Genomic DNA, 16,637 nt, shown 5'->3' with positions numbered 1-16,637 from the left:
TTTTCATTATATCTTTACTCTATCACAAGCAGCATAGTGCAGCTACTTGAACACGACTGCCTGAGCATTGACAGTTAAAACGATTATCTGGGTCCCCAATCTCAGCTGTAAATCACGAATATGTAACTCTAGTCGTGCCACTGTCTTTAGTTAGGGACTATGAAGCTGGATTTGCCCTGTACTGACTGTGTTATAGCATGATTGCTAACAACAGCTTGAGGCCTCTCATCCAAGGTCATCCCTCCTCCATTGTTTGCCCCCTCTGCATTTCAGTAATTGGATTGCCCGTCTTATACATTGTTTACTGTGAATGTGAACACAACCTTGTCCCACTCCTGTGTAAAGTCGGAGTTTGTCACTCAACGCCATTAAGCCCAGATAGTTACGGTTTCTCCTTGGCGTCGTATACTGATGACACCCAAATTGTGGTATCATTGGCAAATCCTGAAAGCAATCTGGGGTTGGCATTCAGCTCATGTAGGACTAAGGTAAGCAACTGTATGGACTGCAATTGCCTTAAACTGAATGCCAAAAAAACTGAGGTCATCATCTTCGGCAATAATCCCTCATTCTGGACACCGGACTGGGGGCCACCAGAGTTTGACTCACTACCTGAACCCTCAAATAAAGTAAAAATGTAGGCTTCCAGGTAGACAAAGAATTGAAGTTTAGAGACCAAGTAAACATAATAACATCTGCCTCTTTTTGCTCTTTAAGACTTGCGTCAACAGCTACCTCCAGCAGAGGTGTACCGGCGCTATAGAAGCAATCAGCAGCGAGTGACCAGGCAATGTCATATCGGGTCCAAGGAGCGATTTAGACTGAGCTGAAAAGCCATGTTATTACAGCTTTCCTGAATAGTGATTCAGACTTAATCAGCCGTATGCAGTTGGGCAAAAAATCCAAAGCTTGGACGCCCCTGCTGTAAATGATCTGCCGCCGCGTCGGGGTTTCTTAACTCGCGGAATACAAAACAAATTCTGGGAATTAGACCTCAAGCTGCGATTCTGTCTGTAGATACATAAACGTTGTCTCAGATAGCTGGGACACCTCCCTGAACTGACGGAAAAGCTAACGTTAGGGCTTTGAATTAAATTTTTTTCACCGGAAGCCATTGCAGCTCTTTGATGTGCAGAGAGATATGGTGACAAAATGTAATGCATCTAATCAATCTTGCAGCCGCGTTCTGTATCATCTGTAGTTTTTTTTATTAGATACGCTGGCAACCCCAGGTATAGGCCATTGGCATAGTCCAGCCTCGATGTCACCATGTCATGAAATATCACCTGGCGGGAGTCTTCTGTAGAAATTTTCGCAGGTGTCTCAGCTTGCTGAAACAGACAGCTGTTACTTGCTGTATCTGCGCCGAGATGGAGAGATCAGCCTCCCATTTTACTCCCACATTTTTTACTATGCCTGCTAGAGTGGGCGGGGTACCCATCTCCAATGGCCACCACAGATCCGCTATAGGTGGTAGGATCTATCCAAAGAATAGTACCTCAGTTTTCTCAGCATTGAGTTTAAGTTGATTGTTATTCATCCAAAGATCTATGTCCTAAAGGCAACCTTTAAAAATGTTCAAGGAATACGCCGTCTGATCTTTAAAAGAGAACACCAACTGTGTATCATCAGCGTAAGATATCGCCCTCATGCCCCAGTTTTCTATAAACGTCAACAATGTTGCCAGGTAAATATTAAAAAGAAGCGGACTCAACGCCGAGCCCTGGGGCACCCCACACTATAAATGTTTGGGTTCAGACAAATAGGGTTGCAGTGAGACTCTCCGAGTACGGTTTTCAAGAAAAGACTTTAGCCAGGCAAAGGTTACACCTCTAATACCAATGTCCTGGAGGCGCTGAACCAGCCGTCAGTGATCAACCGTATCAAAGGCAGCGGACATATCCAGGAGCACCAGCATAGCCGATGCCCCTGAATCCGTTGCCATCCTTACCGCCCCTGCCACTTCCAGAAGCGCCATCTCTGTGCTGAAAACAGCTCGGAACTCAGATTGGGTGTCATGCAGAACGCCTTGGCTTTCAATTAAATTGGCCAGTTGTTTTATCCATGTTGATGCAATTATGAATCGGTCGCCTCAGTGGAACATAAATCTAGTTTGGGCCTTATTCATGCACAAATCGTTTGATCCTGCAGCATTCTGTGACTTAGTTACATTGCTTAGCTGGCCATTTTGGAGGCACTCGCCTCTACCAAGAGGATCATAGATGTATTAAAATCAATAAATGATCTTTCCTGTCTTACTGCTTAGAACCCCTGCTCCTTCAATTAAATAAACTAATGATGTTTTAACCTGGAAAGGACAAAACATGTTATCCAGCCATCTGTTTGTGACACAGGGTGTCTTTCTAAATAACAAAGTGGCTAGGTGGAAAGCCAGTGGAGCTGTCCAGGCTCCTCAGACACTTTACGCGAATTTCCCAAGAATCAAGGCAGCATTAATGGCCCTCCAAGGACAAATGTGCAGACATTTGAAGAGTAGAAATGCGGATTACACCACTGATTACTTAGTATTACTCCCTGGGCACATCTTTCAGAAAATATCGTTTTCCTCTAGAAAGTTCTTCTCAAAGTATTTGCTTATTATGCATTGTCCCCTTGTCGCTCTGATTCACACACAGTTGGGAAGAAACAAGAGCAGGACCAGTGAGAGTAAGGAACAATTACCTAATGGTGATTTTATTTCTTGTTCTGCCTCCTATACAACACCCAGCCACACCCTGGCTTAGCATTTCCTGTCTTCAAACTCTGCATGTTGCAAAAGCCTGTAGCAATTGTGTATAGCTGTTGGGGACACAGGTATCATCATCCTAGATTGGCTTAACAGAACAGATTTCGCACATACCTAAATATCTTTTGAATAAAAGATTGAAATTGTAGTTCATAATCAAAAGTAAAACCCTTCTAAAATAACCATAACTTGAAAAAAATCAACAAAATACCACGAGTAACTTAATACACTAACTATACCTACAATTTACAGTTTAAAATAATTAACAGCTGGGCAACAATAAACACATGTTAACTGCAAATAGTACCAAGAAACATCTCAGAGTGATGGGATCTGTGCAGAGACCAGTTGTTTTACACCTACTTAATATTTCACCATGTTATGCGCTAGTGCAGGGGTGAAGTCAATCAGATGTATGAGGGTACTTGGGGGCATGACTAACGCTGCCCGAACTCTAGCCCCCTTTCAAAAAAAGACTGATGGCTGTTTCTGGCCCAGCCCAGGAGGCTTTACCATGCCATCCTGACATGTGATCCACAGTGCCCAGCACAACTACTAACGGAGCTTCTTGTCTGACAAGGAGCTGAATCTGAACTAGCCATACCAGTCTGTCAGAAGCAAATCTGTGACCTGATCTTAACCAGCCCTCCTGACCTTTCACATTTGTTCCTGGCATATGAACAACTACCGCTTAGTTCTGCCAGTGGGAATACTGACATTTCAGAGTCTGCTCATCTTTCAAAGATGCTGTTTGAAGAGCTGCCAAAATGCCCCGTCATGCGGGAATCCACCATCCACAAAAAAAAAGTATCCAACAGGGTGTTCCGTGAGTTTACAAAACAAAGGCATCTTCTTTAGCACAGGGAGCCACTACATTCTCTGTGGTTGTTAGAGAAAGCGAACAAAGGTAAGACATAATTTCACATAATATTGGTCACAGATGCGGTTTAAACACCGAAGACCTGCAGGCCAATCCCAACCAATGTTTTGGACCATGCTTTAATGTCATTGATCCTAAATCAAGATTTTGCTACTTATTTCTATTAGTTGGCATCTAAGACACCTAGACTGTAAGCAATGTACCACAATCTCGACTCACCAGACCACCGTGCCAAGTACTGTTGCTCTCCTAGGATGATTTCATTCCATAACACCATGATGACTGAAAAGATTTATAACACAACACACAGCTACAAAGTTTCTGCACACACATATGTAACAACTCTAATCAATTACAGCAATGATATTATTTACAGCAAGCTTTGCACGTGTCATGTGTGACAATGAGCCACATTTAATCACAAACAGGAAAGTGATGTTTCCATCACATAAAACTAAGTTATCCCAAACCTATGCACTATAGGACCGGTGTCAAGTGTTCAAGACTATATTTATCAGGCACTTGTCCGCTGTGCATTAGGACACTCACCCACTATATTAGTGGCATGCTTCATCACTGGGTTGAATCCTGGTAAGCTTAGAAAATACGTTGAAGCTACCCCTCAGGGGCCCTTCATCATATGGCTGAAACATGTCAACGAGCCAGTTGCTTGTGTAGATAAAACCCAGCAGCATTCACAGTCTCCTATTTTTAAGCATACCTGGGGCACCCAACTTAAAGGGATACTGGGCTAGCCTCAAGGTATTTTTAGGCATCTTTACATCCCCCTACAACCAAATATTATCAAAGTACTCCCTCCGCTGCGGTCAATCCCACTCTGGTATTTAGTGTTACCGGATGAGACCTGATTATGAAGCATGCCACTAATAGAACGGGTAAGGGTACTTTTATACAATAGGCACATGCCTAATAGTTGTTGTCTTGAACATCTCACGCCATTCCTATAGTGCCTAGGTTCTGGATACCTTAGTTATATCATCGAGTCAAGAGGCTGCATTCACAATCCTTTATCTCTTCTCTCGTCCCCCATTTGGTGAAGGTTGATGCTGAAATCACCAGTCCTTAACGGCTGGATGCATAGTTTTTAATTGAAACATTGGAACAACACCGGCCAGAATTTAATGGCAAAGGATATAACTAAATGAACTACTCATACTTGACATGGAACAAATAGAGAAGCCTAGATCTCTGTCTACTTTTCTCTCTGCTGCTTCCACACATATTATTTTTAAAAAGTTGATAAATATGTGCAAAAGCACACCCTTATTTTTTTTAAATGTACAACAAAATTTACACAAATATCTCAATGTGCTTAATGTCATGGTGAGTCTCTCAACCTGTTCCCTTTCTTCCTTGCATTCCTATAGTTGGTTTCCTTTTCTGATTAGAAGTATAGAACTACAAATACCACTATACAAATCAAAAAACACAGGATTATGTACCTACACCAGAGCTCTCTAAAGAAAAGGTAGTTTCTGCATATGTGTGTATATATTTTGATTTTTCTGGAAACTACAGTTGTATGTTTACTGTTGTACTTTCAATTACCTTCTATCAAAGCACAATATTCTTAGGTGAGCTGTTAACATTTTAGTTCAAACTAAACTTTTAATTGATTGTTTTTTTTATTTTTATAGACGATGACTAATAAGCATTTTTTTTTCTGTCAAAGTATTACAATGTTCTGCGAAGAAAATACACCCAAGCAGTGGAAGAGAAACAATTCACCGCTCTTTTAAAGGTTCAATACTCTTTAATAACAGGTGCATCATACAAACAACGTGCATGCTCCCGATTACACGTAACACCTTCTGCATCTCCTGTTCAAGTTTATCGCCTCGGCGAACACCTCAAATCTTTTTTGCTTCCTCAAACGTTTTTTGAAAATTAAGTGCCAAGAAAACGTGGAGGGGAGAAAAAAAGAGGGTGAGAAGCATTTCTTATTTAAACTACCAGTAGACTAAACCCTGTGGCTTCTTTTACATTCCATCCCCGCAACTACATGAGGGCAAAATATCAAACCAACACCAGAAAGAACGACATCCCATAGTGGTACAATTGCTAACCGCTCAATTTATCAGGGTGCTTTGCCGCCTTGTCGGCTGAACATATAGTCTTGCCCCGTCCCTCACTCTCAGATGTGTCATGAACAAAAGAGATCAATAATAACAATTCGGTATCCCAGTAACATGTAAACCCTGGGGATTATCAACAGTATCCGGACAGAGGTTCTGTTATGAAGAAATAAATTATTTTATAGATCAATTTGTCTTCACTGATTTAGGACTATCAATTAAAGATGCATGAAAACACACAACTGACCATAAACATTAACACAAATCACAAAAACTCAATTAAACTTGAAAAGTTGTGTACGATATATTAGAAAATCATATATCGTATGTGATTTATAAATATATCAATAATAATGAACAACAGGACTAATACACATTGTACAAATTCATAACAGAACAGGAAATACAAAAATACGTAGTCTTGACATAAAAAAGTGACGAAATATTACACAAATATCAACAAAAATAGAAAATCTAAATATTATACATACCACATAAACAAAGACTTATTTCAGCATCAATATATACTAGATCACACTTGATAGGCATGCAATTTTCATTCCAAGCATAAATATGTCTATTTGAGCAATGAACGCTTGTGCAGTTAACATCAACGTTTCGACCCCCCTCCCTATATAAGAGTGTGGATAGGCAACATCACTGTGGGGTCTTCATCAGGTCTGTACAGCCTGTGTAGTAAAAAGATAGGAATTTCAAAGTCAGTGTGTGAGAGATAAAAACGCAAAATGAAAAGTCAGAACCGTTTTGTCCATCTCACCTGTTTACGCTAGTTCTTTATGCAGGTTTTGTTTTACTCTAACGAAGAGTGTGCGATATATTTTCACCATCTCTCCAAGAGAAATTTTCTTAAACAGGTGAGATGGACAACTGATAGGCCTATATAAGTGAGGACAAATTGATCTATAAAGTCATATGCTTCTTCGTGGCACAACCTCGGTCCATATACTGATGAACAAAAGAGAGGCCTCCAGGTCTGGGAACGTGTGGACATTACCCCACTTCAGCTGGAGATCAGGCTTCCTGGACAATGCTTTTGTCACCAGTTCCCCTTAGCTCAGGATTACATAGCTCAGGATTACAGAGTTCAAGCAGCAGAGTGCCATTTTCTGAGGTGATGCCAACTGGACCTCTAGATGGCAAAAGTACGACTCTTGTCACCCCCACCATTGTCGAAGACTCAGTATCAGGCACTTTCCTCTTCTAAAAATCCCTAATTCACAGGTCTTTGTCAAGGCGTTCCAGAAACATAAATTGTGCAATACATGTGGACATTTCACTGAAATAAAGCATGTACAACATTTTTTAATAAAGAAATTGAAAAATCTTTTTTTTTTAAAGTTTGAAAATACTTTTATTTGCAAACCTTGCGTTTGGGCCATTTTTTTAATATCTATAGCTGAATCTGGGACTCAGCTTTGAAATATTAGCAGGTTCCTGAAAACTTAAGGTTTGGATATAAAGAGTAGAGCACAATGTCACAGAAGGCAGGTAAAGAATATTGCTGTCTATTGCAAATGTATTGCTTCAAAAACATGAAAAGTTGGTACCAGTACCTCTAAGGAAGAGTCAGTTTAAAAAAAAATAAAAGTATCTGTTAGAATTGGGGGTCTCCAGTTGGCAGAGGCCAAGGCTTCTGACCAAATAGGGACCCTCTCCTCCAGTCAGGGCAAGGTGGACACACGTAGTCCACCTTGTAGATAATAGATAGTAGATAATCCCTGCTCACCCCCTTGGTAGCTGGGCAGAGCAAACAGGCTTATCTCCAGGGCAATGTGTAAAGTATTTGTGCCAACACATACAGTAATAAAATAGAGCACCACAAACGGACACCACACAGGTATATTTATAAAAATAATATATCTTTATATATTTTTAGGCAGACTTTAAAACAGACCTAAACCAACATAAAATAGGCTTCTTGAAACAAAAGTATTTTTCTTGTGGAAAGGGTTCTTAAAAAGCAAAAAGAGTCTGTTGCAAAAGATTGTGCAATTCAGAATGCACCACGAGCAGTCTTTGATTGGAAAGGACTGCCCCTCTCTTCATGGGGACCCTGGGCGCGTGTGCGCGTAAGAATGTAATGCCCCCATGAACTGTACCTTCTTAAGGCTACTCGGATGATGATCCAAACAATATCTTCCTTTTAGTCCGGTACCGCACTTCACTCGGGTGCCGGTAAGGGCTTCCAGGGAGAGGCTCGGCGATAGACCCCTTCAGCGCCGGCTGATGCCGGCGATCCACACAATGTTTATTTATTTATGAACTGTGCGATTACTTAAAATCATTACAGTATAGAAAAATACAGTTTGGTTCAATAAAATACAGTAAAATGCAGTAAAAAGCCCCCCCCCCCGCTCGGTATACACTGGTCTGGCCCATTAGTACCGATAATTGTTCTCGGTGCGGACTATGTTCACTGGTGCTATACATTATTAAAGGAATTAAAAATTTAGAGTCAACGTGAGACCTCGCTTACTAGAGTCTGGAGGGCATATATAAGTTTGAGATCCTCAGTTGCACTGTGGACTACATTGGGCCCAGGGTCGGCACCGGTTGGATACCTCTGACCGATGGAACCCTTTTCTTTTTGGCAGCTCCCTGTATTATCTATGGATTGCCAACTTTGGGACGACGGGTCACAGGGCTCTTTGGGATGGTATCCTTTAATTGGTCCTCGAGTGCCATTTTAATTTGATGGATGAACTTGCCTATCCTAGCTAGTAAACATGTTGTGGTTTCAGAGAAACACCAATCCGAGGCCTCTTTGCAAGTTCTGTGGCCCAAGATGCGTAGTGCCGGACGTAGCAGACGCTGTCGGTCGCTGGCCAGCTTGGTACAGCAGCATAGCAAGTGTAGCCAGGATTCTCTGCGATAATTGCAAAGTCGGCAGGCAGTGGCTCCGTCCGGGCGTGCCCAGCGAGGATTGAAGTCCGTTATCCTGAGGGCCAAGAGGCGCATAAACAGAATTTTCTGTCTTGCTTCGGTTGTTAGTGAGTCTTGCAAGTATGGTTGAGGTTTACCGGGAGTGTAGGACTTGTCCAGGGCCAACGTTAGTGGGTTGGGCCGGAGCGAGGAAAGGTCTAGCTCAAAGGAAATGGACTGGACTTGGCGCTTGACGGCTTTTGCCCAGGCGGAATATGGAATTTCGTGTAGGTGCAGACTCCGCCCCTCGATTTTCAGAAGTTCAATGGCTAGTTCCACCTGGGCTTTCCATGGCGAGCCTGCTTCACCAAAGATGGTTTTTAGCGCGTGCTTTAAGGTGTTTTCGGGCGACTTCAGAACTCTGATGTAGTATTTTAGCAATTCCCCCAATAGTATCAGTTCAGGACGTTTCAGGCCTATTTCCAGTCTCACCCTGTTGTTCCTGGCCTGTTTGGGGGCCCGTAGCACCATCTTGTATGCTTTCACCTGTGCTGCTTGGACCACTTTCCCAAAAGCCCCTGGGTAGGCTATATGGCCGTACGTGATAGCGGGGATCAATTTGGCCCTGAGTACTGTCAGCATCGGATATGCAGAGGGACTGTCCAGGCTGTGGCTTAGACGTCTTAGAGATGTAATTATTTTGTCGATTTTTGGTTTAAGCGCCTTCAGATGTTTGACTGCGGTGGCCCTCTCTGATACCCATGTGCCCAGATAGTTGTAGGATGGGGCCGTGGTGATTCGGTGTTCCCCCAGAGACCATGAAAATTTTGTTTTGTGTGGATATTTACCAAAGATTATTATTTTGGTCTTGCTCACATTAATATGTAACTCGTTCTCCTTGTTGTACGTCGCAAGACTGTTTAAGGCTCTTTGGAGGCCTACCCTGGTGTGGTCCATAATTACTGTGTCATCTGCGTACTGGAGCGTGCCCAGAACCAGCTTCCCCAGTCTGGGCGGTGCTAGGTTGGCATCTTTCAGGGCGTGCCCCATGTCTGCAGTGTACAGGTTGAAAAGCAGGGGGGCCAGAACGCACCCCTGCTTTAATCCAGAGTCAGTGGAAATTCTTGTGGTTACAGATGTGGCGCTTAGTTTCACCTGAACCCAGGTCCCCTCGTAAAGTGCTTTTATGGCCTTTAGAAGATCTCTAGGGATCCCCCAAGACTCTAGTTTTGCCCAGAGCCGGCGTCTGTTCACACGGTCGAAGGCCGTTGAGTAGTCTATAAAGCAACAGAACAGGGGCAGCTTATTCCGCATGTTGGCCTTCTGAGCGAGGTACGAGAGCGCTATGATGTTGTCCAGCGTGGAACAGTTAGCCCTGAAGCCGGTCTGTGAGGGCGGGAGTATGCCGTTCTTATCCACCCAAGATTCCAGGTCCTTAAGTAGCAGGCGGGCATAGATCTTGGCTTCAATGTCAAGAAGGGCTATCAGTCTGTAATTAGCCGGATTCGAGTGGTCACCTTTTTTGTGGATAGGAAAGAGAATTGAGCCTTTCCAGGAGAATGGCAGGGTTGCAGTTGCGAATGCATGGTTAAATAGAGGAGTAAGTTTGGAGGCGAAGAATGCAGGATCTTTCTTAAAAACCTGTGCGGGGATTCCGTTAGGGCCTGGGGCACCGTCGGGTCTGATGGCTTTGATGTATTTTGCTATCTTCGCCTCCGAGAATTTTCCAGGTACGGGCGGACATGAGACATTGTTCAAGGAATTTTCAGGGCTGATGGTAGCTGCTGCCGCCTTGGGCCACCCGGTTGTATCGTGAGACGTTCGATTTGACTCACTGGTATACAGCCCCTTTGCATATTGTTCCCATACTTTTCCTCCAACACTGTTAACCTTATGTACACCACCTGATGACAGGCTGTTGATGTAGCGCCAGAGCTTGCTGTTATCTTTGCCTTTAATTATGGAGAACACTGTCAGCCAATTCTGTTCGATCCGTTTTCTTTTCAGATCCCAGATGTTCTTTTTGTACTTGGCTCGCAGAACGGCAATGGGGAGCCCCCCTGGCAGGTGGATACCTTTCTTTTTTGCTCTCACTGCCTTGTTGAGTGCATGCTTGGCAAGCTTAAGACTGTGGGTTTTTTGGTGACCTGGGATGAGATTTTTTTGTCCGTTTCTTGATTGGTGGGTATTGCCCAGGCACTTCAGTAAGTCATTGGTCAATGTTTCCCATTGGTGTAATATACATTCACTTTCATGTGGCCATGGTACTGTCGCCCTGTTAGCTATGAATGCATTAAGACTGTGGCTAAGATTGGTCGACCATTTTATTCTTTTAAGGACTAAATGGTGTTCTTCGCCTGTTGTCATACCAATTACGGCGTAGGAGTCCGCCTGTTCTTGTGTCAGGTTGAATGTGACACGAAGGGGTCTATGGTCGCTTTCGTCTCGGTCGTCCACAGTGAAGTTGCAAAGTTTGTTAGCCAGTCCTGCATTGATGAAGATATAATCTATAGTGGAGACATTTCTGAAGGTCGGATAGGCAGACCATGCGGGGTAGCGCATTTTTTGTATCCCGTGGGTGGATTGCAAGTTGTAATTTGCTAAAAGTTCAATCAGTTGGGCTGACTTCCTGCTGGGTGGTTTCATGGGTAGCAGATCCAGGCCTCTCAGGTTAAAGTCACCGACTATGATTACATCATAGTGCAAGCGGCTTATTAGTAGATCTTCCAGGGCGGTGGTGAATGATTCCAAGCCGTGTGGAGAGTGAAGTTTTGCAGGGTTGAGATAACAGTTGATTAATACAAGCGGTCGGGTTGTTTGGTCCGCTCTCAGTCCTTCTATTGAGATAGCTTGTAGGTCAGGTGGCTCCAGAGATAGTTCTTTTATTTTTAATTTGCAGGCGTGGCTTACAAAGATTGAGAGACCCCCTGACGGGCGACCAAAGATCGTCCTTTTGGTTGCTGGTTTGAAATATTCGTGGTAGCCAGCGATTGGTGAAGTGGTCCTTGCCCAGGTCTCCTGGATACATAGTATGTCCCCCAGTGCGAGATAGTCATGGGTGGCTGTGACCCTGCGGATGTTATTTAACCCTGCAATGTTCCATGAGATGATGCTAAGGTTGCGATCCTGGCCTCTTGGTGGGCGTACGCGACTGATGTTTACGTATGTGTGGGGGGGGTTAGGAGCCCCGTCTCCATGTGTCCTCCGAAAGGGCTGGTCCTTGCTGAGGTCGTTGCACGATACGCTGTTTTTCTTTTAGCAAGAGTTTTATTTTTAACGGGGATCTTGGCCTCCCGGCTTTCAGTCCCCCGTCAGAACACGTGGAATTTGTGCCTTTGAGAACAGAGATGGCATGTTGTAGACCATAGTGTGGTCTGAGGACGTGCGGGTATTTTGGAACCCTGGGGGCGGTGACTTCTATACCCCATTCTGCCAGTTGGGATGATTCTTGGAGGACAGCGGCGATCCACACACTCCGCTCCTCCCTCTTCCCCCAGGTGGACACGCGCTCCTCCGAAGCAAACACTCGAGAGTTACCTGGGGGGGGAAGCGGCAGGCAGTACGGCTCCCGGGTTCCTGGTGACGTGAAGCTCTTGGCAGACGCGCTGGGCCAATCCCAGCGCTGCTTCCGGGCTTTCCTCCGGATGACTCGGCGAGTTGCGAGCCACTCACAGCGCGGCCTCTGGGGATTCCGGTGAGGACGTCAGGGCCCATGGGCCAATCGCAGCGCGGCGGGTACAACAAGCCCCTCTTCCCTCACGGCGAACTTCTCCGTGCGATTCCTCGGCAGGGGGCCCCTCTGGACCTCGCGGCTCCAGCGGTGGAGGTCAGGGGCCCTCGGCGCTTGTGGGAAGGCACGGCCAGAAAGGCCCAGTGGCCGCAGCGGTGATCTTTGGTAAAACAGGCACCAGGGGGAGAGCGGGCCGGCAAGGCACACGCCGCTCTTGTTCTCCTCCGGTGCAGATGCAAGAAAGGGTGATCTTCCCACTCTGAAGGCAGCAGAGCGGTGTAGGTCAAAACGGCAGGAATTTGATGGCCCTGATTCCTGGGATCAGGAGGCTAGCTCTACTTCTAGCCCTTGGATAATTCTTCTTGGCAGGAGGGGGACCAAATACAAAGCACAGTCTCAACGGTCCCTCTTAGGTAGAACAATAAAGACAGCAGGTCAGCTCCCAGACACACAGCAATGGCAGCACTGTTCCCCAGGTCTTCTTCCGGTGTTCTTCTTCAGCAGGGATCCTCCTCTTGAGTCAAAAGTAGTCTGATTCTAGTGTGCACGGGTCTTTCCTTTATACAGCAAATTGTCTTTGATGCATTTGAGGTTTTGTGATTTAAGCACGGGTTGCCCTTGTCCAGACCCTGGCGGTGGGAGTCTCTTGGTCCTGGGGAATCTTCCTCTTTGAAGCAGGGAGGCAGGGACATCCGTCATCCAGCAGACAGGGAAGCCGGTATCGTAAAAGGCAGGGCACAGCCCAGCACCACTCCTCCCCTAACCTTCAGGGGCAGCCAGCTATCACTCCACTGCTGGAGCTTTCCCAGACCCTGTCACACTCCCTCTAGCTCACACACCCAGGCAGGCCCACAGACAGACTGGACAAGGAAATAGCCACTTTCTAAAAGTGCTATTTTCAGACACACCATTTAAAAATCATCTGTGCTAAAAGATGTATTATCGATTTCTGAATCCTGGGAAACCAGGTTTGGATTTTTTATCTTGCTTCTGTGGGAAGATAGGCAGGTACACATGGGACCCAACCCTCCCTCATTCTGTCCTATGGGCAAGAAAGCCTTGCTACAGGGAACAACGAATTTGGCAGTAGTCCACTACTACAGCATGTCCCCCACATCAGTACAGGCCCTACTAGGAGCACTTGCAGTTTGGCACTGATCAGCAGTGGCAACGTGCCCAAAGCATCTAAACCAGCAAAACGTAATCCAGCATAGAGTCAAAAACATAGGAGGTAGAGATCAAAAAGTCAGGGGAAAGCACGCCAAGGATGCCAGGTCTAACAGTATCCATCTCTAGAACTATAACATTTTTATAGATTTAGTGATGGATACATTTCATATTTTTAATATAAATACATCAAAAATATCAATAACTAACCCATTACTCTGCTGGTACAGAAATTCAAGAAAATGGGATGCATGTCTCAGGTTGAAGGTGCTGGGCACCGGCACTCGTTTTTGCAGACAACAGCTTATTTTATATCATCAGGAGAAAGGCAAAAAGCAGGAAAAGCAAGCTAGGAAAACAGTGACCATTGGAGAACGCAGGGTGCGCTGACGTCATAGTGAACGTAAAATGAGCAGATGGGCTAGTTTAACTTTCACTTAATCCGTGCACAGGGCATATCTAAGCTCCCCCCCCAAGCAACGATTCATACAGGAGAAGTATTTTTTGAAAGGGGTGAATCTCCCCTTTCCTATGGGACTTCTGCCAAGTGGATCTCCGCTTTCTGGTCGCCAAAGGAGAGCGGTCCCCAAGCAAGGATCCACCCACAAAACACCAGGGATAGAGGGACCGACCCCTTGGGCAAGGGCTTGTGCTACGCCTTGGAAATATATATATTTTAGTCATTCTGCCCCTGTCTAGTGGGCAGAAAGCCCACTAGACACCAGGAACTTTTTTAGTTTCATACCATATTGGGGTGGGGGCTGCCCAGCATGGACATGGCCATGCCCCCATCACAAATAAGTGGGGCAACAGTCTTTCTGCTCTCCCGTGGGAGGGTAGACTGGCATAATTACTAACAATGGGGTAGAAAGACCACTATACACTAGGGATTTATTTTTTAATATAAGGGTGTAGGCTGCCCAGCATGGGCATGGGTATGCCCCCAACCCAAATAAATGAAGCAACAGTCTTTCTACCCACCCGAGGAGCAGGTGGGGGTAGCTCTCCCCAATCTGCCCCCTAGTGCAGGCAGGAAGACTTCTAGACACCAAGGAAAGCTATCCTTTGTTTAAAATATAGGGTGGGGCTGCCCACCATGGGCATGGCTATGCCCCCACCCCAACTAAATGGGGCAACCGTCTTTCAGCAGTAAGCCCACTGGATGGCAGGAAAATATTATTTTTATAAAATAATGGGGTGGGTCTTGTCTATCCTAACAGGCCCACCCTCAACCCTAAAATCTTACCAGTTTTTCTGTTCCATTGCGGACTACAGCATCCCATCCCAATGGCAAACTAGAGGACATCTGATTCTTTTGGGTATTGTTTTTACATATGGGCCAGGAGTGCCTGGCTAACTCCCAATATCGTCCCATTTGTAATGGTGAACAATGCACTTTTTGAGCTTGGGTAGGCTGGAAAAACCTACCAGACCCAGACAGTTCTGAAAACGAAACATCCGGGGGTGTCCAGGGTGTTGTGCTTCGAATGCATCCTACACCATTTTCTTACCCACAATGCCCTGCAAACCTCAAATTTGGACTAAAAACACACATTTTTCTCACAGTTCTGAAGAAAACTTCTGGAATCTGTGGGTAGCTGCATATTCCTACTACACAGCCTTCCCCCAAGTATCCCGATAAAAATTGTACCTACTTGTGGGGGTGGGTTAAGAGACCTCGACACAAAAGGCGCTAAAGTGCTAAGTGGAGAGATCAGCAATAGGGGTAGCTGCTTGATTTGATGTCGGGCTCGACCCCCAGCCATGGAAATTTACCAACCATAGACGTTTTTTAAAAGTAAAAAAACAGGAGATTTTAGGGTAATGTGTCTTGCGTGAATCCAATGAGATGTTGTTACCCATAATGCTCCACGAACCTCAAACTTTGCCAGGAATCACGCATTTTCCATATATTTCTGTGATGGAAACTTCTGGAATCTGCAGGGATCCACAAAATTCCTACCACCCAGCATTGCCCCACTTGTGCCGATAAAACGCTGTGCCACTTGTGCGGTTTGGACTACTGCCCGGGGCAGGAGTGGATCAAACTGAGATCAATGGGAGTCCCCACGCAAGGGCTCCCATTGACCTTGGTTTGATCCATTCCAGTCGGTGGCACTAGATCCAGCCACACAAGTGGTGCAGTGTTTTTCACTATATGGAAAAACATAGGGGCAACTCAAACTTCCAGTTTCATGGGATAGCCTATAAAACAGTGGACAAGAGAGGTGATGATAAGGCGTGATAAGGAGTTACTCTTAAAACAACCGAATCTAAATAGATATGGCGCTTAAGATCAATAAAAGCATTTGAGGAGTTATATCAATTAGAAAGATGTTCTTTAGTATATGATGAGGGAGAACTTCAAAACTGTCCTCACGGACATCTGATTTCCTTTGGCTGAGGATCCCTTGTTTAAAAATATTCTGAAGGCAGGAATGCAGTTCTTTGAACTATCAGCGAGTGGCACTTAAGAATATGTTATATGTAATAGATGGTAATGGATAGGCTAGATAATATATAAATGAACTCGATTCGATGTAGTGATGGATACGTTTCAATACTCAACTGGGCTTTAATATATTGCATCAATTGTACTTGCATTGAATTAACTTGGTTTTGGCATGTTCTAAAACCTGCACTAAGAACGTTGATTATGAGTGCTGAAGATGGCGTCCATGTCTATGTAAAAACATTACATGTAATGCATAGCGTTGGCATGATTCTGCTATGCTAGTAAATATTTACTTACTGTGTTGACCTATGGGATGGATTGTGCTGTCATAATATTGAAACCATACTCAGTGTATTGATTGTATCAACTTCGGAATAGCTATTATTTTTATGCTGATAGATGACATCCAGTGTTGTGACCATTTTGTTTTGTAAGAACTTGTGAGTTGGCCACATACTTGTGGTGTAGTGGCTACAATCAAAGAGCAGTGTATGGGAAGAAGTTCATTGTGATGTTTTGTTAGTAAATACTATTTAGTTTAGCGATCGACAAATGTAATTTTGTCATCTGGACTGACAGTGATCGTACTCATTGCATCGACACTGGAACAATAGTGCATTTTGCTATATCTACAGATGGAGCTTAGTTTAGTGATTTTCTTTTTTGACAGGAACTGATCT

This window comes from Lissotriton vulgaris, chromosome 11 (genome assembly GCF_964263255.1).
Source record: "Lissotriton vulgaris chromosome 11, aLisVul1.2, whole genome shotgun sequence".
In the NCBI taxonomy this organism is placed as follows: domain Eukaryota; kingdom Metazoa; phylum Chordata; class Amphibia; order Caudata; family Salamandridae; genus Lissotriton; species Lissotriton vulgaris.
This window is presented reverse-complemented; position numbering follows the sequence as displayed.